Below are 24,036 nucleotides of genomic sequence, written 5' to 3' on the forward strand. Positions count from 1 at the left end.
TGGGCCTGGTGACGACTCATCCAGGAATGTAACTATCTCATAGATAGGCTTTGATTTCTTCTTTTTCTATGTCATCATTGCAATGTTTGCCCCGCCCACTGGTGTGTTAGTGAGATGACGAGGAGAGAAGAGCGATACAGGACTAAAAATAACATTACCTTTTAAAGGATCGTAATGCAAGGAATATGGTTATTTATTTTCAACAATGTGAATGTCTCAGTTGAGAATTATTTATTTGTATTTGGTACATTTCACTGTGGATTCTTTGATAAATCAACCGCATTTCGGTGCAGGCTTTGCTAACAGACTTTTATGATATGGGCTAAACAGTAATGCAACATGTAAGTAACTGTGTTCATTCTAATGCCTGATCTGATATGTAATGATTCATGTACAGTCAGACGTTCTTTGTCTATGTGTCAATAAATCAAACCAGTGACTAAACTTCATGTTGTTTCTCCTAGTAGGATGAAAATAATCTGTTATTTAAACGGTGATTAAATTATATATAGAAAGCGATCAAAGAACGCTCCCTTTACAATCACTGGAGCTGTCAATCAAACAGCGTGAGTTTATCAACGGGCTCGTGCCAAAACTCCCATTTTATTCAACGAATCTCTTAGTTACATCACGTTTTCATGCCACAAACTAAATATAATGCCATAGATCTAAATGTAATGCAATAATCAACAACTTTCACATTAGTTAACCTTGAGAGCTGTAATAGTATAAACATGAAGTTTTCAAGAGAGTAATACTTAGCTATTTCACATGTAAAGATGTTAGCCAATCACAGCAGTGGGCGGCACAGTAAAAAGCATACTAACATTATAAGTGCATCCCAGGAAACATTATAAAACAATAAAACAGTGAAGTTCATGACACCTTTAAAGGGATCATTCTTCACTCTCTTGCTGTCACATATGTAAGACTTTTGATATGAATTGGTTATTGCTCTCCACAGGAAATGTTCTCTCTGGCTTTATGCATAAAATGTTGCTTTTGAATACTTAAAGTATAATGGAAGTAGCAACAGACCTTTTCTTTCGAATTGGGATGTACATTCGAGTGAAAATGGATTATTGAAGAAAAATTATGTAGGACGGTACTTGATTAAATCCATCGGTTGTTGATTGGATGGAGAGAGATCTGAACGTAAGCTTGTAACCGATTGTAAAAAGTTTAAAACAGACTAAATAATTGGAAAAGTCTGGCATACCAGAGAGGTAATTTCACCAAAACTTGATTAAATCCATCGGTTGTTGATTGGATGGAGGGAGATCTGAACGTAAGATTGCAACCGATTGTAAAAATTACAAGGTAAATTTAAAAATAAATGAATGGATGAATGAATCTTCACAATAAGATCAATAACATGCATTAAAAAGAGATAAGGTTAATTATCCATTTTATGCTGACTTTAATGGCAACTGCAATATATATAAAAAAACGTTGATAAATCTGTTCAAGTTGTAAGCAATGTGAATTTAATAAATAAAAATTAATGATCATTTATTCATTCAGAAGACATGAATATTATTTTTAGAAAAAAAAAAAAAAAAAACCTTGGAAAAAAAAGTACATTTCTTCAGAATTTCTTCTTTTATGTTCCACTAAAGAGAAAAGAAAGTCATGTTGGTTTTAAACAACATGGGGGTAGGTTAATTATGATAGAACGTAAATTTTGGGGTCAATTATTCCTTTAAGCCTCCTGCGTCTCAGATAATCTCACATAAGTCTCCTCTAGAGCTTCAGAAGAGATCTCAACAAAGTCACATACTGTGCTCAGACTTTAAAGATTTCAAAATGAACTCGACGAACCCATTTCTCATTCAATTCTTCAAAGACCAGATTATCAGTGTTATGCAATCCAAATTAATTTCATAGCTCTTTACTCCTGTCTGCCAACAATTGTCCATTTATTCTTATTGTTCCTAAAGAGTTTTAGGAGAAACATCTGATACAAAACTGTCACACAACCAAGAACTCAATTCAAATTCGAAAGCTCAAAAGGGCAACCTCTGAGCAATAAAAAAAAAAAAATAGTGATTATCTAATTAGAGACAATAGCTGTGTATACATAGTCACACAACTGGCTCGTAAGGTTTTATGGATTTGTTTCTAATCTAGAGAGCAATAAAGGCCAAATCCACAAGAGTCATGGCAGTTTATTGTGCCTTACCTCATACTGGACTCAACTAATGCGAGATTGAAGGGAAATGAGTGACTATCTCGGCACCCAGAGAAGCCACAGCTTTTCCTTACACTCTGCATTTGTGTGACGTGTTCAGTTTTGGAGCGCCAAACTTTAATTCAGACTCAGCTTTGGGCTGCAGAGCACATGTGCTCATGATGTCACCACTGTGGTAATTGGATGGGGCGCGCTGTGCACTTACTGACGACTGACTGTATTTTGCGGTGTTGAAGATCAGTGAGAGAGCTGAGTTAATGTGTGTATGAGGAGGTACGTCTTGGCTTCAGTGCCGTGACTCTACAGAGAGCTTGTGGTAGCAGTTACAGCCTCTCAGCTCAGGAAGGATTTAGGCTCCAGTCTTTAGTCTCGAAATGCAGTTCAAAAGAAACTATGATGGATGTTTAGCATTCGTGTTTTTGTTCGGTTGCTTGCTGATGGCCTACCACAGAGATGTTAGAGGTTTTATAAAAAGTGTGTGTGTGTGTGTGTGTGTGTGTGTGTGTGTGTGTGTGTGTGTGTGTGTGTGTGTGTGTGTGTGTATAGCTAAAAGAAGTACACCGTACTATGGAAGCTTTTTTACACGTAATATTTAGTAAGTATTAATATGTTTGATAGTTATATAAAATATTATATATACACTACCATTCAAAAGTTCAGTAAAAAGGTCAGTAAGATTTGTTTTAAAATAAATGATTTTATTACTTTTATTCAGCAAGGATGCATTAAATTGATCAATACTGAAAGTAAAGACATTTATAATGTTACAAAAGATTTCTATTTTAAATAAACGCTGTTCTTCAGAACATTATGAACAAAATATTAACCCAAGAAATTTTACAGTTTCCACAAAAATATTAAGCAGTACAACTGTTTTCAACATTGAACATAATAAAAATGAATGTTTCTTGAGCACCAAATCAGCATATTAGAATGATTTCTGAAGGATCATGTGAAACTGAAGACAGAAGTAATGATGCTGAAAATACAGCTTGGCACCACATGAATAAATTACATTTTAAAATGTATTCAAAAAGAAAACTGTTATAAATATGAAAAAAATAAATAAATAATAATCTTACTGACACCAATTTTTTAAATAAATAAATACTTTATTTTTCAAGTGTCACCGTTTCTCATTTTTGTTTTGTCTCAAAATGTGACTTTCATATTTTAAATATATAATAACTACTTTTTTTTTTTTTTTTTTTAATCATTTTTACTTAGAGGTTGACATACAGTACTGCTTTTAAGATGGCCAAATTACATTTTAAAGGATTAGTTCACTTTAAAATGAAAATTACCCCAAGCTTTACTCACCCTCAGGCCATCCAAGTTGTATGACTTTCTTCTTTCTGATGAACACAATCAGAGTTATTTTAATAAATATCCTGACGCATCCAAGCTTTATAATGACAGTGAACGGGACCAATGAGTATGAAGCTCAAGAAAGTGCATCCATCCATTATAAACATACTCCACACGGCTACGAGGGGTTAATAAAGGCCTTCTGAAGCGAAGCGTTTGTATAAGAAAAATATCCATATTTAACAAGTTATAAAGTAGAATATCTAGCTTCTGCCAGACCGCCTTCCATATTCAACATACGAAGAAAGTGTAACGCTCTCACAGTTCAAAACGCTTGTGCTACGTCCTACACCTTCCGAATTCAAATTATGAAAAAAATTCAAATTACGAAAGCTTAGATGCATCAGGATATCTATTAACATAACTCTGATTGTGTTCATCAGAAAGAACAAAGTAATATACACCTAGAATGGCTTGAGGGTAAGCTTGATATAATTTTCATTTTAAAGTGAACTAATCCTTTAAGTCATAATAAAATTGGTAATTTCAATAAAATATAGACTGCTGAACTAGAAGCATCTATGGTTTTAATTTCAGAAATCAGGTCAGCTTAGAATAGATTGCGTTTTGGATGCAGGTTCCCTCCCAGCAAGCATAGCCTAATCTGGTCTTTTCAGAAGAGTTTTGATACCTGGTGTTAATAAAATCAGAAGAGTGGGAAAAAGGTGAAAAAATGCTGTAACAGTCCTGCACGAACAACTCTCAGGTTTATCCAACGCTAGTGTGTGAAAATACCTCATCTCATTTGACCCCAACTTAGAAGTCATAAATTAATCCGTAAGTGTGACTATTTCTATTTCCTTCATACCTGTTTTTGTCGAGCAGAACATTGGGTGAGGAAAAAGGGACACAAGTGCTACCAGACCTGTGGCTTACATCCTTACTAGAGAGTCACAGAATAGGAAAATGTAATTTCTTTCCATGAAGACGGACTCTATTATTAGACTGCCATCATTCACAGTTAAGAAGATGGACAGATAGGTGCGATCTCTCAATGGGTAAATGCAACACCAACGCTCGAAGAGCATGTGTCACCGCGCATAGGGAGCAGAAGAGGAGCGTGTGCGAATAACCCATGGGCCTGTGACAGCGTGTGAGTGATGATGTCACCATCAAGAAGGAAGGATGAGGGGTGTCAATCCATTTCCCTCTCATTTATCTTTAAATGGCCGTCAAAGGGAAATAGTGAGACCTCAGTCAATGGAAAACGACTTCCCATCCAATACAAGTCGTCAGGAAATGATGACTAAGTTCGCAGTCGACTATTGTCACAAAAAAGGCAGCAACTCTCAAGATGAATGTGAAGGCACATGACATATTTTAACAATATATTCTAACTTTAATATGCGCCTGTATATTTTCCAAGTATAGTGTTCTTATTATGTTTTAGAGCGAGGAAATTCAAGAAGCACATAATGAAAAAGCATAGAGATTTTTGAAACGTCTCCCTTGTGGTAATCCAATCAAACAGCTTTTTTCCCCTTTCTAAATATTTACATATCAAGGGCAGGAATACAGTTTTCTTTGGCATGGAACAATATTTATACCCCAGAATAATGAACTAGTGTTGCTTTTCTTCAAAGTAAGAGGATTCAGATCATTTTCATATCAACACCAAGTTGTTTAAGAGGAAAACACATCTTCACTTGGTCTCTCCCAAGAGTGCTCACTGTCTCTCTGAGATCTGACTGTGGAATATCAAGACGATGAAAATAGAACAGTCTATCTTGACCTCTCCAGAGGAGCAGGACCTGAGGGAGAGCAGGAACAGTTTGTGTTGCATTTGGAAAAGGCTAAAGCTAACCCACCCACCCATAAAGAAAAATCACAAATGAGATCTTTTTAATATCTCAATTGTTTCTCTGAGACAAGAAGATTAAACAGCTTGTTTTAAAGAGGAAAATACCCTGGTAGTCTCGTCTTTCAGAACAGACTCAGCATTGGTATCTTCCAATCAATGAACGTTTCTCAAACTCCTCCTTGGCCAATAATCTGAGCTTTACAATCACTTATTTTATAGCTGTTTTTTTTTTTTTTTTTTTAAATTAAGAATTCAATTAAAAGTTGTTTTTTTTACTTCCAACAAGCCGTTTGCTAACTTCTACTAAACTTAGCCACCCAAACAGATTACCCTTTTTTTGTTCATATTTCTATTTATCATTTTATAAAAGGACCAGCATGTATTGGCACGTGTATGCTTTTTTAAATTATTATTATTATTATTTTATTTTGAAGAAATTAATCATTTTATTCAGCAAAAACACATTCAATTGATAAAAAAGTGACAGACACAAAAAAAAAGAAATGGATCATGGTTTCCACGAATAATATTAAACATCAAAACTGTTTTCAATAAGAAATATTCCTTGAGCAGAAAATCAGCATATTAGAAGGATGATCACGTGACACTGAATACTGTAGTAATGACTGCTGAAAATTTAGCTTTGCTATCACAGAAATAAATAAAAATTGAAACATTAAAATAGAAAAGTTATTTTAAAATGTAATAATATTTCACAATTACTGGTTTTACTGTATTTTTGATCAAATTCATTAAGCCTTGGTGAAAATAAGACACTTCTTACTGACCCTAAACGTTTGAACGGTTGTGTGTGTGTGTGTGGGGTGTGGTGTGGTGTGGTGTGGTGTGGTGTGGTGTGTGTGTGTGTGTGTGTGTGTGTGTGAGAAAAAAAAACTCAGAACAAAATGGCTTCTTTAAGCAAAAATCAGTATTTAGTGTGACCTCCTTGACTTCTTCCATTTTCTCAAAGAAGAAAATCTGAGAAACTTATCATATTTTGAAAGTTATCTTGACCTTCCATTCCATTTAGGTTCCTGGTATTGCTCAAGTGTAAAGGGAGGTGACTAAATACTTGCCACTTTAGCCTACAGAAGTGCTTGTTTTTGTTTTTTTCTTTTCAGTTTTTTAATGCTGAATACAAATTTCATGTATTTTCTGGTTATATTCTAATAAAAAGACTGAGAAATAAATTATATATGGTCATTATACCATTGCTAAAACAACATCTAATGGTGGCCTCAGACTCTTTTGCAGAGTACTGCATGTACAGTACTATACGTCAATATTTTCACCCCCAAAAAAGGGTTTTAAGCCAGTTATTTACATCTCTTTTGATGTATCAGTAGGAAAAATCAGTTCACATTTCCAAACATTCATTTTGCCATTAATTGTAATAATCCAGTGAGATTTTTGAATGCACAATAAATCTGACAACAGCCGGTGCTCCACACTGAGATCTGATCTCACCATCATCAAATCTGTCTGTGATTACATAAAGAAACAGATGAAACTGAGACAGACTAAATCCAGAAGAACTGTGGCTGTGTCTCCAAGATGCTTGAAGAAACCGACCTGCAAAGCTACCTGAAAAACAATGCACAGTATACCTGGACAAAAGCTGTTTTAAACACAAAACCAAATATTGATTTGATTTAGTTAATAGATAAATAAAATCTATTTATGACAGCATTTTTGAAAACATCCTCATTTTACAGCATTTTTACACAAATGCCTAAAACTTCTCACAGTACTGTATCTTTGCAGGTCGGTTTCTTCAAGCGTCTTGGAGACACGGCTACAGTTCTTCTGGATTTAGTTTGTCTCCATTTCATCTGTTTCTTCATGTAATCACAGACAGATTTGATGATTGTGAGATCAGATCTCCGTATGGAGCACCAGCTGTTGTCAGACTCCTTGTGCATTCAGATATCTCACTGGATTATTACAATTAATGACAAAATGAATGTTTGGAAATGTGAACTGATGTTTCCTACTGACACACTACAGAAAAAAGATATAAATAACTGGCTTAAAACCTTTTTTGGGGGGTGAAAATACTGATGTGCCTAAGACTTTTGCACAGTAGTGTATATATCTTAAAATATTACAAATACAATAGTTATAATTATTGTAAAATATTATATACCAAATACTGTGTTTATGTAATTGCTAAGTTTGTTAGGGCAGGAAAGACCGGCATGAGGTCGTGAGGACTTTTCTGCAACTCTTTCCAGCTGATAAGAACTCCATATACTTCGTCCACTACTCATGGGACTGGTCAAGACGGAGCGAGCGAGAGAGACAGACTTCCAGCCCTCCGCTCTCCCACGATTTGTATATAAATAAAAACAATAGCAATTTACAGTGAGAGCACGGAGGGACGGCGCAGACCTTCAGAAAGCAGAGAGAGCCAATGGGAAAGTGGAAGTGGAAAGCGTATGAGAAGAACAGAGAGAACTAATCCATCTTGTGTTGTTTCATTTGACAGATTTAGAGGAAATCGCCACATGTCTGCAGTCAAAATGATATTATTAGGGGACATGACCTCTTGTGATGGAAAAGGATCTGTTGTGGGCATAGCAGGGAAAAATAAAGAGGATTTTTTGGAATGGGATTAAAGAAAAGCTGACAGAGATGGAAAGGCTGGGTCGTGTTTCTCTGCTTGTCATGCGTCTCTGATCCAGCCAATGAGATGGCACGAGCGCTGGTTCATTTGCGAGTTTACTGGGTCACCGGCACAGCTGTGTGCAGGGAGGGCGCCAGGGAGCTGTTAAAGCAGTGTCTGGAGGTACCAGTGAGTGTCTGATTGGGAGAAGCCTGTGCTAGACTGCTTCGCAATTTTTGGCTGCATGTCTGCGAGGCAGAAACGGAGCACAGGAGAGAGTGTGTAAGCAGAAACAGAGCCAGGGAAAGACAGAAAGAGCATAATTCTAACTGATGTGCATATGTGTATGTGTGTGTGTGTGTGTGTGTGTGTGTGTGTGTGTGTGTGTGTGTGTGTGTGTGAGAAAGGAGGAGACAGAAAAAAGCCGAAAGCCACGGGTATTGCATCAGATTTCAGGGTAATGTTCAATGAGGTGAAAAAGCAATTCAGGTCTACCGAAGGGTTACGCAAACATATTTTCTATGTGTGTCTGTGTTTCCAAGACTCTGAAATGTACAAGAATAATAATGGACTGTTTGGAAATGTTCTGTTGCCATGCAATGACCTTCAGCTTAAGCCAATATCCTCACTCATGGGTATAGAGGTTGCACATTGTCTTTTAATGTCTTGTTTATAAGCTACAGATCAATTTTCTCTTACTATTTTCTACTGAGTGTGGTGAAATGGTGAGGTTTTTTCTCAAATAGCCTACTTTATCATTTGTTCATACATTTATAGAGGCTATATGGAAACATTACACAGGCAATATTTGGAATGGAATACTAACTGTAAAGTACACATTATGTACTGCCAATCATATATAAACATATTCCGTAAATAAAAAATCGTAAATAGAAACAGTACATATGAAACTTTTTTTTTTAAAACTGTAGTACAGTAGGCTATGTTCTATTGTCATCACATGAACTCGCAGGGCTCCAGATTGCGACTGAAATGGTACAAAACGTGACAAACACAACAGTTAATCTTTTTTTAGTCATTACAGTCATTTGTTTAAACACGGTTTCATTATATATAATCGAAGTGCTTTTAGTTAATTTCATCCTTAGAATTTGCGTTAGCATGAGTTGCAATGTTCGATTCGCAAACAATGACTCTTATAAACAGCTTCTTTTTAATGAGTCAGTTCCAAATTCACTCAAGGGTTAACGATTCACTGCGCTTAAACCCAGGTTATCGTCGTTCTAAACACCGCTTTTAACCCCGGGTAAAGGAACGTTTCACTCTTGTAATTTAGAAGCGGGTAAGCACCACTTTTTACCCGGGGTTATGAAACCGCATTGCGGTGCCAAACTTGTGCAGTGTGAAACGACGCGGTGTTAGAGTGGTATGACTAGATGCTTAACAACGGCTAACCAATAGCGCGCATCATATTCACATGCTTTGGACAGTCATGGAAACACTGCGCATTGTCTATATAAACAGTAATTTCGGTGTTTGAGAGGAAATATGTCAAATGATGACAGAAAACGTAACAAAGTGAAGAAGAGACCGTTTCATTCTTACCTTTATAGTCCGAAATGTCCATTCGGTATAAACTTCATAGTACAGTCGGCAATACAAAGATGCGCAATGCTAAAGCTATGAACACAGGTCGTGCTCATCCAAGCAGTAACACTGACACAGCAAATATGCAAATAAGGGCTTTGACCGCGGGGTTTAGGAATGTGCAGTGTGAAATGACAGTTTATGAATACCCAGGATTAACTGTTAACCCCGGGTATAGTATGAGCAGTGTGAAACGTGAATAAAGATAACCCAGGATTCAGTTTACCTAGGGTTTAGAATAACCCAGGGTTAACTATTTCAAGTGTGAAAAGCCCTAATGAGTGAATTGTTCTGAGGCTTTACTGAATTCGCAATTGACTCGCTTATTGAAACGCGAGTCATTTTTTTTTTTTATGTCCAATTTTATATGAACTGAGAACCGCTAATTAAAATGAAAGATACATATTCACAACAGAGTTTTGTATTAAAAAATGTTATGCAATAATAGTAAAAAAAAACATTCAAATATATCATAATTATTGATAAGCATAGTGAGATCCAATTGTAATGTTGAATAGATTGTAAAGAAAAACATTTTTGAGTATAAAACTAAAGTAAGTGAACCATAATCAACAACATTTTAATTGTGTTACAAAACAGTGGCATTTATATGGTGCATATAGAGTCAGTCTCACTACAACAACTACATTTAAACTAAACCACTTTTGAAAAACCATCTTTATCGAGCAATTCTGTAATTTGTCAGCTGGTTCCTGAATGTTTCATTTTAGGAGCCAGTGGTTGTGTAGTCAATTTTTTAGTCTGGAGTCCTGCCTCATGATGTTGCATGCTTAATTCAGCAAGTGGCATCCAGCTAACATATTGGAAGCAAAAATGGTTATTTTGCATTTTCAATTCAATTTTACCAGTCCAATTAAATGATTAAAAAAAACTGCAATTATTTCCAGATCATTCATTACATTGCAAATGGATTGTCAAGTTGAGCATGTTGCATTGTGCGATACAGTATTCAGAAGAGAGTGTTGAGATATGTACTGCTAGTAAGAGTGGCATGCTATTCTGACATATATCCTGTCATTTGACTGCTTTTTGACCTCCAGGAGTGGACCAATCAGCAATGCTCAATAAGGGGACATGTCTACAACCAAACATTTAAGGCACTGGGTTCAAACTAAAGACTGATAACACAACCTAGACTAATGTAAGGTTTGGAACACCAAAAAGTTAGTTAGAAGAATGAAAAAAGCAAGAAAATAGTCAGTAGATGAGAAGAACTGCAAGAAAATCCAGACTTATGGTGGCAGTGATGGTGTCTCTGCACGTTCCACAAACCTCGCCCAGAGCATGTGAATAGCCAGGAACAATTAGGCAATTTGTCATAAATTAGAGGACGTTGTCACGGCTGGTTCCTCATTAAGTTGTGAGCGGACAGCCTAATTGAGCAGCGCTCTTGTGTCCGGAGAAGCTTTGAAAAATGAAAAGCCTATACAGCACACAGCCACAGCACACAGCCACAGCAATATTAGGATCTCTCCATTTCTTGCTCCTTATAGCCCACACTTCCTAATGAGGTAGACTCAACTCCCCTTTCCCTGCTGAAATCAGTAGGGGAGCACAATAATGCTGGCTCCTACCAGCAGGGGGCAACCATAAGGATCAGTCTCACCACATCAGTCCAAACCTTCATCCTTCTCTGGGCTCTCACTCACTATCCCTGCTATATCACTTGAAAGGAGCCAAGTACATCATATCACTAATGTGAAAGCAATAACTGCATTTCTAGTCACAAAAGTGCCTTGGGGTGCAGCAATAATGATGTGCAGAGATCATGCCCCCCCCCCAAAAAAAAAAAAAAAAAAAAAAAAAATGTGAATGTCAAAGAATGAGATTTAATATTTTTAAGCCATTCTTCAGAGACAGAGAGACAGATGGACAGATCGATAACTTTTTCAAAAGAGCATGACTACAAAAAAGTAGCCCAAACTACACATTTTCATTCTCACACCTGTTACTATTTAAATGCTTCAAATGACTGTTGGATTCTGGTCAGTTGTTTCTACTTCTACTTGTGTTTAACCACAGGGTCATCCCCCCCGCCCCCCCTCCCCCTCGCTCTGCTAAACAGGAAGTTGAGTTTGTGAGAGCAGGGGGCCGAGGCTTGAGGTTACCTTCATGGCGTGCTGCAGATCTCAGCATCTGCTGTTTGCCTTTCCTGTTTTGACGGCTACTGTCTGGCTCACTCCAAATAATGCTTTTGGCACCAGCACACCCTTAACTGCCCCACTCAGACCTCATATCGTTCCGCACAAAAAGAGGAACTGACTTAAACGTACATCCGCTCCCTCTCCCTCCCAACTCCCCAAACACACTGACAAACAAGGAACTCAGCGTTCTCCAAACAGGCCTGGGAGAGGAGACGCGTCTGACTGTTCAGTTTGTTTGTTTGATGGGTGAATTTACTCCCACTCTGGGACAAATATCAATTTTTAAAAGACTGATACTGACTTATGGTTTGTCAGTTATAAGGCATGCCCTCTGCATGGTTGTGAAAATAAAGACATTTATCTTCACTGAATGAACGCAATGTTCTTCTCTCTAGGGCCACTGCGGCCTTTTCAGCTGGAATGAGTATCAGTAATTGTGTGGTGAGATGTCCAAATAACAGCCTCTGTCCTACATGTTTATTTGGCTGTAGAATGGTAAGACTGAAGCTATGGGAAGAAAGGCTTGTGTGCTGGATAGGAAATTATTAACTGATGTAAGTGGACTGGATTATCCTTTTATTTAGCTATAGAAAGATTCATTTTCATATAATAGTTATATTAGGTTTAATTTCATTATATCATTAATATGATAATTATGACAGCCCATTTGTATCTGGGTCCACGATAAACAAAAGGCAAAAAATAGTTGAAAACAAATGCAGAGTTCTCAGAAATATAATCTTTGTATTCATGTTGGTTTCATACTGAAAACTTTTAGACCATTTTCAAGAATAAATACAAGGTCAAATGTGTTTTACAAATAGCAATAAGTAATTAATAAATGTCTGTTTTATAAATAAATATTTGTAAAATCACACGTCATGACATTTTATAAACTTACTTTGCATTGTCATAAAAAGGTCAAATTATAAAACTTAAATTTATTTATTGATTTATTTCTAAATATAAACATTTATATGTAATTCTTGTAATTCTTGACTTTAATAAATGATAATATAAAACTTTGAAAAAATGATTCAATCATATACAGGTGCTGGTCATATAATTAGAATATCATCAAAAAGTTGATTTATTTCACTAATTCTATTCAAAAAGTGAAACTTGTATATTATATTCATTCATTACACACAGACTGATATATTTCAAATGTTTATTTCTTTTAATTTTGATGATTATAACTGACAACTAGGAAAATCCCAAATTTAGTGTCTCAGAAAATTAGAATATTACTTAAGACCAATACAAAGAAAGGATTTTTAGAAATCTTGGCCAACTAAAAAGTATGAACATGAAAAGTATGAGCATGTACAGCACTCAATACTTAGTTGGGGCTCCTTTTGCCTGAATTACTGCAGCAATGCTGCGTGGCATGGAGTCGATCAGTCTGTGGCACTGCTCAGGTGTTATAAGAGCCCAGGTTGCTCTGATAGTGGCCTTCAGCTGTTCTGCATTGTTGGGTCTGGCATATCGCATCTTCCTCTTCACAATACACCATAGATTTTCTATGGGGTTAAGGTCAGGCAAGTTTGCTGGCCAATTAAGAACAGGGATACCATGGTCCTTAAACCAGGTACTGGTAGCTTTGGCACTGTGTGCAGGTGCCAAGTCCTGTTGGAAAATGAAATCTGCATCTCCATAAAGTTGGTCAGCAGCAGGAAGCATGAAGTGCTCTAAAACTTCCTGGTATACGACTGCGTTGACCTTGGACCTCAGAAAACACAGTGGACCAACACCAGCAGATGACATGGCATCCCAAACCATCACTGACTGTGGAAACTTTACACTGGACCTCAAGCAACGTGGATTGTGTGCCTCTCCTCTCTTCCTCCAGACTCTGGGACCCTGATTTCCAAAGGAAATGCAAAATTTACTTTCATCAGAGAACATAACTTTGGACCACTCAGCAGCAGTCCAGTCCTTTTTGTCTTTAGCCCGGGCGAGACGCTTGTCTGTTGTTCAAGAGTGGCTTGACACAAGGAATGCGACAGCTGAAACCCATGTCTTGCATACGTCTGTGCGTAGTGGTTCTTGAAGCACTGACTCCAGCTGCAGTCCACTCTTTGTGAATCTCCCCCACATTTTTGAATGGGTTTTGTTTCACAATCCTTTCCAGGGTGCGGTTATCCCTATTGCTTGTACACTTTTTTCTACCACATCTTTTCCTTCCCTTCGCCTCTCTATTAATGTGCTTGGACACAGAGCTCTGTGAACAGCCAGCCTCTTTTGCAATGAACTTTTGTGTCTTGCCCTCCTTGTGCAAGGTGTCAATGGTCGTCTTTTGGACAACTGTCAAGTCAGCAGTCTTCCCCATGATTGTGTAGCCTACAGAACTAGACTGAGAGACCATTTAAAGGCCTTTGCAGGTGTTTTGAGTTAACTAGCTGATTAGAGTGTGGCACCAGGTGTCTTCAATATTGAACCTTTTCACAATATTCTAATTTTCTGAGATACTGAATTTGGGATTTTCCTTAGTTGTCAGTTATAATCATCAAAATTAAAAGAAATAAACATTTGAAATATATCAGTCTGTGTGTAATTAATGAATATAATATACAAGTTTCACTTTTTGAATGGAATTGGTGAAATAAATTAACTTTTTGATGATATTCTAATTATATGACCAGCACCTGTATATACACATACATACATATACACATATATACATATATATATATAAATAATGTTGAGATTTAGTAACTTATTTAATAAATAAATATTTTTAAATATTTGAATAAAATGTCATTTCATAATTTTTTTTTGGAAGTCAACATTTTTTTATGATTTTTTTTACTACAACATGAACATTACCTTATCATACAAATATTGAATTATTCAATATTTATTGGCTTACTGACCTTGACGCACATTCATGATGGTAATCATATCATATATATTCTGCTTCATTATTATTATTTTTTATTTGTTTTTAACCACTGCACGCTGGTTGCATCACTTGACATTAATTTGAGGACTGCTTTTTTAAATAATAAACTATTATTTACTTCATGATCCTAAAAAATTAAATTATTTTTAACTCAGAAAAGAAACATGCTCATTATAGAAGTGTGCACTCATGTCATTTTACATATGAACTGCATTTTTTGTTCATGTTTATAGGCACTATAAATGAGACCATATGTGAACAGTATGGACATATAAAAGGAGGAAGGAAACATTAAGACTGAACATGAGGTTTTCATGCAGATATCGTGTGAGTGTATGTCCTTAAATGCATGTGTTTGTATGGATATGCAATAGGTATGCACGTGTGTGTGTGTGTGTGTGTGTGACTGCTGATGCTTCGGAGCGGTTGTGATCACTCCCGTTAACTCCCAACCATCTTAGTCAGCAAAGCTTTGCATTGGTTAAGTGTCTGCTTACAGAAATTACAAACCCAGAGAAGATAAAAGTCTTAAAATCGGTATAAATCCATCTGAGGGAGGGAGTGTCGGGAGGACGGGACGAGAGGGATTTGGATATGGCACAGAATTTACTCAGCGAAAAATCTTACAGTGTAAATCAGCATGAAGAGAGTGATGGAGTGGGGCGGCCGGGGAGCGGGATGGAGGTATTGTGTCAGTCACATCATGGCAGGTGAAATGCTGCAGAGGAAAATACTTAAGCGGGAAGAAAAACCTTAAGGAATCCAGGGTGGCTGAATACACACACACACACACACACACACACACACACACACACACACACACACAGCAAAACATAAAAGAAAATGCCTCAAGTTCCTCAATCAAAGTGGTTGGGTTGCTATGAACATGTGGGTGACTGGTGTGTCAATGAATAGCACAGTTGCTAACAAGCACAGTTTTAATCTTTAGCTTTTTAACTGAAGGAATGGCACTCTGACTAAACATGCCGGACAACCAAGAAATACACGCTAAACTTTGATCATTATTGTTTGTAGGGCTTCCAAATTCTCCTAAATAGTCTTTGAAACATGCCTGCCTTTGATGTTTAACATTCTGATGAGCAGATGGAAACCCAAACTTAAGTGCAGACTGATGAAAGCTAAACATGCTAGCTTAAAGCGATAGTTCACCAAAAAAATGTAAACCATCACTTACCCTGATGTTGTTCCAAACCTGTATGACTTTCTCTCAAGTTGAGCTCTTCAGTCTATCCAAATACAATGATTGGGGACTGAAGATTACAAGGAAAATGATGTAAAATCTTCATAGAAATATAATAAAAACCACCTATATGACTCACACACTACATTTCAAGGGTTCTGAAGCCATACGATGCTGTGTACGATAATTTTGTATAAAAGTCACGTTTATTTGTATACTGCTTTATATAATAGATTGTTTCAAAGCAGCTTTACAGCGATAAACAGGAAAATAATGATGAATGATGCAAACAGACTTCAATTCTGCTGTAAAGCAGCTCTAAAAAAAGACAATGGTGTCATTATTTAGCTGAAGTCTGTTAAAGGATTAGTTCACTTTCAAATGACAATTACCCCATAATTTACTCACCCTCAAGCCATCCTAGCTGTATATGACTTTCTTCTTTCTGATGAACACAATCCGAGTCATATCCTGATGCTCCTAAGCTTTATAATGGCAGTGCACGGAAACCACCTGTTTGAAGCTCAAAAAAAGTGCATCCATCCATCATAAACGTACTCCACACGGCTCCGGGGGGTTAATAAAGGCCTTCTGAGGCGAAATAATGCATTTGTGTAAGAAAAATATCCATGTTTAACAAGTTATAAAGTAAAATAACTATCACTGCTTTCCGTATTCATCTTAGGAAGAAAGTGTAACGCCTCATGCAGTCCAAAACGCATACGCTACGTCAACTTACGAAACAACTTTTTCCTAAGTTTCCAGAAGGCGGTCTGGCGGAAGCTAGTTATTTTACTTTATAACTTGTTAAATATTGATATTTTTCTTACACAAATGCATCACTTCGCTTCAGAAGGCCTTTATTAACCCCCGGAGCCATGTGGAGTATGTTTTTGATGAAAGAATGCACTTTTTTTTTTTGAGCTTCAAACAGGTGGTTTCCATGCACTGCCATTATAGAGCTTGGGAGTATGAGGGTGATTACTGTAACTCTGATTGTATTCATCTGAAAGAAGAAAGTCATATACTCCTAGAATGGCTTGAGGATGAGTAAATCATGGGGTAATTTTATTTTAAAGTGAACCAATTCTTTAAGTGTTGATTCACTTTAATTATGAAATGAGTTAGCTATAAAGCAGCTCTGCAGAAAAGAGTGATGTCATTATCAAAGCTCAGTTCAGTTCTCGTGTGCCATAGCAGTCAAATCAATAATACTGCTGAATATTAAAAGTCCCCAACTAAGCTAGCCAAAGGCAAGTCAAGGAACCAAAAATCTACTTGGGAAAAAACAGAAATTCAGAGAGTGAATTCATCATTATTCTCTGACGATCTTTCCCCCATTGAGTTCATTGAGTCTCTTGAGTGATTTGAATCCAAGGGCCAGCTCAGTATGTTTTGTGAGGAAATCATTCAGGTTTTGCCAACCAGATAAACCAAATCACTGACTAGTACCAACTCAGAATCAATTTCTCACAAAAGGGACATTGGAACTTCTACATGAATGTGAATTTCAGTAAATAATGTCTTCAATTCTGGTGTTTTTCTCACACTAACTATTGTATTACTTGGAATAAATTGCATATGGCTTACTTTTGTGTCATATGAACTTTTTTTATGAACTTTTAATGGTGACTTTGCATCATTTTTGAAGCTTTCAAGCTTCAGTCCCCGTTCATTGTTATTCCATGGCAAAAAGTGTGGACAATTAAATTACCAAAAATTGGTGTTTAGAGTGTAACAGAAGAAAGTAAATCATACAGATTACTGCAAGTAAATGAAGACATGTTCATTTATTAGTAAACTATTCCTATAAAGAAATGCAAACCATAAATCCATCCACTAACAAATGCCTCTAGTTGTTAAATGGACAATTCACCCTAAAATGAAAATTTTAATTTAGTCATTCTCATGTCGATCCAAACCTACAGTATATTCTACAGTATATATATATATATATATATACAGACTTTCTTCTGTAAAAAAAACATTTTCAAGAACAGATTTGGTTAGCATTGATCACAGACACTGAATTGAATGGAAATAAAAAAATTACAGGTTTGGAATGACATGATGACAAGTTTCATTTTTGGGTGAACTATCCCTTTAAGAAGTCAAAGTCACAAGTACTTCTTGACAAAGTTGTTCTACAACTTTCCAGTAGATCTCATATGTTTTAGACTATTGCACAATTTTCTTTTTGTAAGATTATCAATGAAATTCTCATTTCAGAAATAAGTGCTCTTAAAGCTCTTAAAGCATTTTTAATTAAAAGTCATTCTATGAGATAAATCTCATGAACAAAACAAGAAAATAAAAACCTCCCTAGCCATGAAAAAAAACAATCCATAATTCATAGTCTTCTGTCTAGTCTGGGGGCAAAAGTCATAGTGGCATTTATTATTGATCGTACTTATGTTATTAATTCACAATACGAGCTTGAGGAAGAGCTAGACATGAAAGCTGACAATTTCTGCTGTGCATGGAGATCTTCAGAGTATGGCATTATAAATGCTGTCTTTAAGAAAATCTTTTAGACATGAGAGAACAATGAGTGCTCAATTCAGTTTGCCTTTTTAAAACACTATTAAAAATTCCTTCACTGTTCACCTAAATGGTGTAACAAAACATACTACAAATAAATTACCACTTTAAAAAAATCTCTTTGTTCTCAGTTATATAAATCCTGTTATTGTTTTACTCTGTGTTTTCCTGAAAACTGCTCTAAAAGATTCATTGCCTGATTGAGCTGTCAGAATGATTCAGACTGAATCGTAAACTGATTCATACTATTTTGCTAAAAATGTTTGACTAATTCATTGTAAACAATCGACTCATCTGATTCACACATGAATCACTATCACTAGGTTTCATTCTAAACAGCCAACAGAGAATACAGAACACTTTGACAGCCAAATTATTGTTAGGGAAAATGTAACATATTCTACTAAATCATTAACCCTATAAAGCCTTATAAACTTCTAAAAATTTATAAACATCCCTCAAAAGCCTGTTGATACTCACATTTTTACCATATTTTTTCTAAAAGATTATGTAAACCAAAGTTGCTTCAGTCCAGTAAGTGTTCATCTTAAAACATTAATTACAATATAAAAGTTATTCTTATGTTTACTTTATTAAAATGAATAAAGATTTTTTAAGGCCTTGGAAATTTGTATCAGATAAATATGATACAGTAGGCTTTATATGGCTTTGCTACTGTACTGAAAAATAGCCACATTACTACCTCACTACTGAGAAATGTAGTTAAACTAATAGCTTCAGTATCTGTAGCAATGCTACGGCCCAACGTTGCCTGGATGGAGCTGTAACATACACGTGTCTCTGGAGAGCGGTTGAATTTCAGAGTCTGTCACTGGTTCTTCCTGTGGGGGAGGTCAAAGGGGAAAGAGCTAACACAGGGTAACTGAGCGGCCCCTGAACAAAAGAATAGATGGCAGGAGAGAGAGACGTGAGAGAAATGGTGGGATTCCAATACATCACCCTTTCTCCAAGCCTGCAGGATGCCCCCCGCTCACGATTTGTTACCGCCAGGAAGAAACAGCCCTGTCATTGTGAGCAAGTAGGTCAGTGGACCCCAAGCAGCTAAGAGAACACAAATCAGTCAAATATACAGCCGAGAAGAGCATGGAGAACAATGAAAACATTAGTTTTGAACAAATATTTTTGTTTGACTGCATAAAACTAAGTTAAAGCACCACAAAATCAATAAGCATTATGTTACTTAAAAATTAATATGGGGGGGTGGGGGGGGGTGCTCATCAAAAGGATGAAAGTTGAAAACTTTAAAGTAGTTTGGCATAATCTTGTAATGTTATTTCTCAGAAGGAAAAAAAAAAAAAACTTAAAAGTTAATGAAGATCCTTCATTACTGTGTTAACCCCTTAAGCCCTGAGGGTTTTTGAGCCATGAGGTTTTTTTTCCCCCCCCTGAGTGACACACAAAAAAGCTATTTCTAATTTAAAATGGAATATCTCATAAAGGAAATAAGGTAGTAGGTTCATTCTTTTTTGGTGATGTTCCTCTATATGCGAGCTGTATCTGGATAAATAATTTTTTGTGGTGATTGCTTGAAGAAATCAAAAGTTACAGCATTTGGAACAAAGGCAGGCATTTTTATTTTTTTATTTTTATTTTTTTGTTTGTTTTCTGAGTGACATGCACAAAAATAAAAATAATGACTCATAACTTCATAACTGCTGATAAAGACAAAAAATAAAAGTTTGCTCAAGGGAAATTTTACATACATTTCATATTTGACAAGCAATAACTAAAATAAGGGAGGAGGAAAATTGGAATATGCTGATGTTGGACTCATTTTAATCGTGAGAATCTGCTGTAAATAATGATGTCCAATTCCACAATCGGAGCATGTTTCTTGAAGTTACAAGCCAAACCATGACATAAATGATGCATCGGTTTTTTTATTTACATATAGGTCTTGCGGGGCTTCATGTACAAAAACTCCTTCAAGTTTAGTCAAAGCCCAAAACAATTATACTCATATTCTACTACGTGAGACCTTTCAAATGACATATAACACATGATTATCTGAGCTGTATGATGCTTTTGACACATTGGAGTACATAATAAAAAAATTTTTTTTCATAAATTATGATTTTTTTTTTTTTTAATTTCAGCAAATAACTCAGCAGTACTTAGGAGTTAATCGAATTGGCTACATTCATTGTAAAGTCCAGACTCTAAGCTTTCAAATGACACCTATTCTGTGATGATCTAGATGATCTAAAATATGACATTTTTTATAGCTAGGTGGCGCATGCAGGCGGTACACTCGGTTTTAGAGTGATGACTCAGCACTCGTTAAGAGTTGAACAAAATGGTTGAATGTTTCTAAGCTTTAAAATGATACCTATTTTGTGTTATTCCTGTCAGTGGTTCCTTAGTAATTTGTTTATGAATTTTTTCGTGAGGGGTGGTGTCCCGCCGGCGGGACACTTCGGGCTTAAGCGTTAAGGTCAATAAAGCCGCTTTTCCGATGAAATTACCTGGAAAAATTTGTCCCAGAAACTTTTTTTTTTCCCCCAGACCTGTTGCTGTCTGCATTTCCATCGCGGTCTAAAGTACTGTTAAGATTAAGTCCGGTGACATAGGACTGCTCGGGATCTTTCCAGTTCCCTCTGCATATAAGCTTAATAAAGCTTAAACCTCATCGTCAGTCCATCTGTCATATTTTTTTAAACTCCATTGTTAATCTGAATAGCAAACAACTCTTACTGCACGCACTGCAACAGACTTTTAAAAAATGGTGGTTAAAATAAAATGCTGTGTGGAGTCAACCAATCAAAATGCTCTGTGGAGTCAACCAATCAGCATGTTCAGCACCCAAGTACCACCCCCGAAAATTCCTGAACTTTGAAAAAGTACTACTTCGTGAGCAGGGACTTTCTGAGGGGGAAATTTTTACCCGGAACTTCATTTAGACCCTGGTTCCTGCAGTCGAAAAACACACAGAGTACCACCCCAAAGTCCCAAATATCAGATAATTTGTCCTTTTTATGACAAGACAAGGTTAGATTGTACGTTGTCATGTGGTGCGACTCTGCAAAAACAATGAGAGTAATCAATTAATACTTCATGATATTTGTAAAATATATTTTTTACCTTGAAAAATGTGTTTAAAAACTTTTGGAAAATAACGATTAAAGTGTTAACACACATAACACACAAAATATGCGGTTACTTTTTACTTGGTTACACCACATGACATTCTTACCCCTTGTTTTCCAGACTTAAGCCTAATCCCAGACTAAAATGCATGTTTGAGCTGTTTTAACTGAAAGCAACTTGCACTGATATATCTTAAAATGTCAGTGCCATTGTTTTGTCTCAAGATGCACACCAGTAATGTTTTTTTTCCTAAGGCACATTTATAAAAGCTACTTAAATGCCTTACTCTTAATTGAACTAAGGCCTAATCCTGACTTAATCTAAGCTGTCTGTGAAACCAGGCCTTAGAGTCATTCAATTGAAACTTCTTGAAAAGGCAACAAAAAATGAATACACATAGTACATTTATAAGATCTTGTTTTAACTAGATTGTCTTTATCTCAGACACTCAATCATCACTGACTCGCATGAAATTATGGCTGTAATCACAATAGACATTGAGATGAACTCATTCACTCGCAAAATTCAGATTAGTGGTTCACAGTTACTGATATGTTTTTTAATGGTTGATTCTTAAATTTCAGTCCTCAAATATGTGGTTACAATTATCCTTGCACACCATTTCAAAACTAAGATTTCTGTCTGTATGCAATAATCAATAGTAATGACACAGCCTGAAAACCATAGGATAAAACAAGTATGAATGACAGGAAAATGTGTTTATCTATATTGCCTCTGGTTACATACATGCACTTCAGTGTGCATTATATGTGTTTACATTTGAATTGAAAGGGCATAGCCAAAAGGGTTAATGCAATGAATGACATCGGACCTCACCGTCAACCCTACAAACACACACAGACAGCATAAGAAATAGACATCCATGCAAACACCCACACAGGGGGCCTATCCTAGCATCTGGCTAAGCCATCAATGCTCTTGTAACGTCTCGTCAATTTACGAGTCTTGTTTTTCGAAGTTAGTGCTCACTGCGGTGCTTTAAATATGCAGCTGAAGAGGCCAGATCCTCATCTCTGACCTCAATACGGCAGCGGATCCCTGCTATTCAGCCTCACTCTTATCACAACACGCACAACTGAACGAAAAAGGAAATAGAGGGGAGAGCAAAATACTGAGTGACCACTGGGCACAGGATTGTGTGTAAACCACTGAAGCAACTTGGCAGCAGTGTGCTGGGATAATTTGGACATCAAGCAGAAAGCATAGTTGAGCAACAAGGTCATCATGACAGGTTATGCTGCCTCAGAAGTGTGGGAAAAGCATGGTTCTCGGCCGTCGGCCTTGATTACTCACTACTTCTATGGGGAACCAGGTCCAGTTTCTCCACAGGCTTGGTTTAAGAGCGACCAAAGTCATCTGTCTGTCACTGCCGGTTTCCAGTCACATAGACAGGCAAACAATGAGGAGGAAGTCATGAAATGAACCACAGCCCCTGGTTTCTGTTGTGTCTGGGAAAGGCCTCAGCTCTCACACAAGAATCTGTGGCATGGACAAAAGAGAGAAGGTCAAAGATGATTCCGGAAACAACAAGGTTCTGGCCCGCAGCGTGTGTAAAACCACGTCCTACTGTTATTTTAAGATATCAGGAACGCATTCCTTCCGAGCTCTGGGCTTTCAAACACTTAGACAATCAGTCAGAAGGCTAGGCAGGGAGAAAGACTTGTGTGTTTCTGACCAAACTATACTTTTAGAGACTGAATTTTAGGAGTCTTAGAGTATTCTTTTTTCATTTTCCAAAGGATTAGCTGAACCAAAAATGAGAATTCTGTCATCATTTACTCACCCTCATGCCATCCCAAACCTGTATGAGTTTGTTTCTTCCACAAAACACATAAGGAGAAATTTTGAAGAATATACTGGTAGCTTTTTTCCATGCAGTTACAATTAATGGGAACCGGAGCTTTTAAGCTTTAAAAAGCACCATAAAAGTATCAGTACAACTTTTCTGATGCCCCATAATAACTTGTTAGGCAAAATTTATGTTATTTACTGATAATCTTCCACACCAGAGGGTGTATGTCAACATTTTTAGTGATTAACAACTTACCAAATAAAACCAATCAAAAGACTTTAAATATCCTAGGTCACAAGTCACATGAACTACTTTGGATGGATGGATGGATATAACTATAAATAGTAAATGAAAAGTCTCCAGTAAGATAGCTATGTAAACGTGTGTATGATTGTGTGACGAGTGTTTGTGTGCTAAAACAGGTGAGAGGTTGTATAAATAGACCATTTTGAGTGAGACACACATTAAAGGTGGACCGTGCCTTTTAAAAAATAAAATAAAATCAACAGAACTGTTAAATTTATGTCATTCCAAAGGTGGTTTCATGTGGCTAGGAAATACAGGATTCATACAGCATTAGCATACTTTACATTTCAGGGCACAAACTGCAGCACACACCCACCCACACACTCATACAGGTCCTTCATTCAGGCCTGTGGGCTGTGGAATGTGAGCATGTCCAGGTGCAGACAGAAAAGGCTCGGGACTTTCCCCCTCAGCCCTTCTGATC

The 24,036-nt window shown here is 36.6% G+C and overlaps 1 long non-coding RNA gene across 4 annotated transcripts in view; it reads right to left on the minus strand.

Moving 5' to 3' along the window:
- The window catches only part of LOC127501481 (uncharacterized), a 137,273-nt gene that overhangs the window by 90,246 nt on the left and 22,991 nt on the right, over positions 1 to 24,036 (minus strand). For all 4 annotated transcript variants that reach the window (XR_007926615.1, XR_007926619.1, XR_007926616.1 and 1 more), the window contains exon 3: positions 22,808 to 22,993. This is a non-coding gene — a long non-coding RNA (uncharacterized LOC127501481). The remainder of the gene's footprint in view (positions 1 to 22,807; positions 22,994 to 24,036) is intronic.

The sequence above is a fragment of the Ctenopharyngodon idella genome, chromosome 19 (assembly GCF_019924925.1).
Source record: "Ctenopharyngodon idella isolate HZGC_01 chromosome 19, HZGC01, whole genome shotgun sequence".
In the NCBI taxonomy this organism is placed as follows: Eukaryota; Metazoa; Chordata; class Actinopteri; order Cypriniformes; family Xenocyprididae; genus Ctenopharyngodon; species Ctenopharyngodon idella.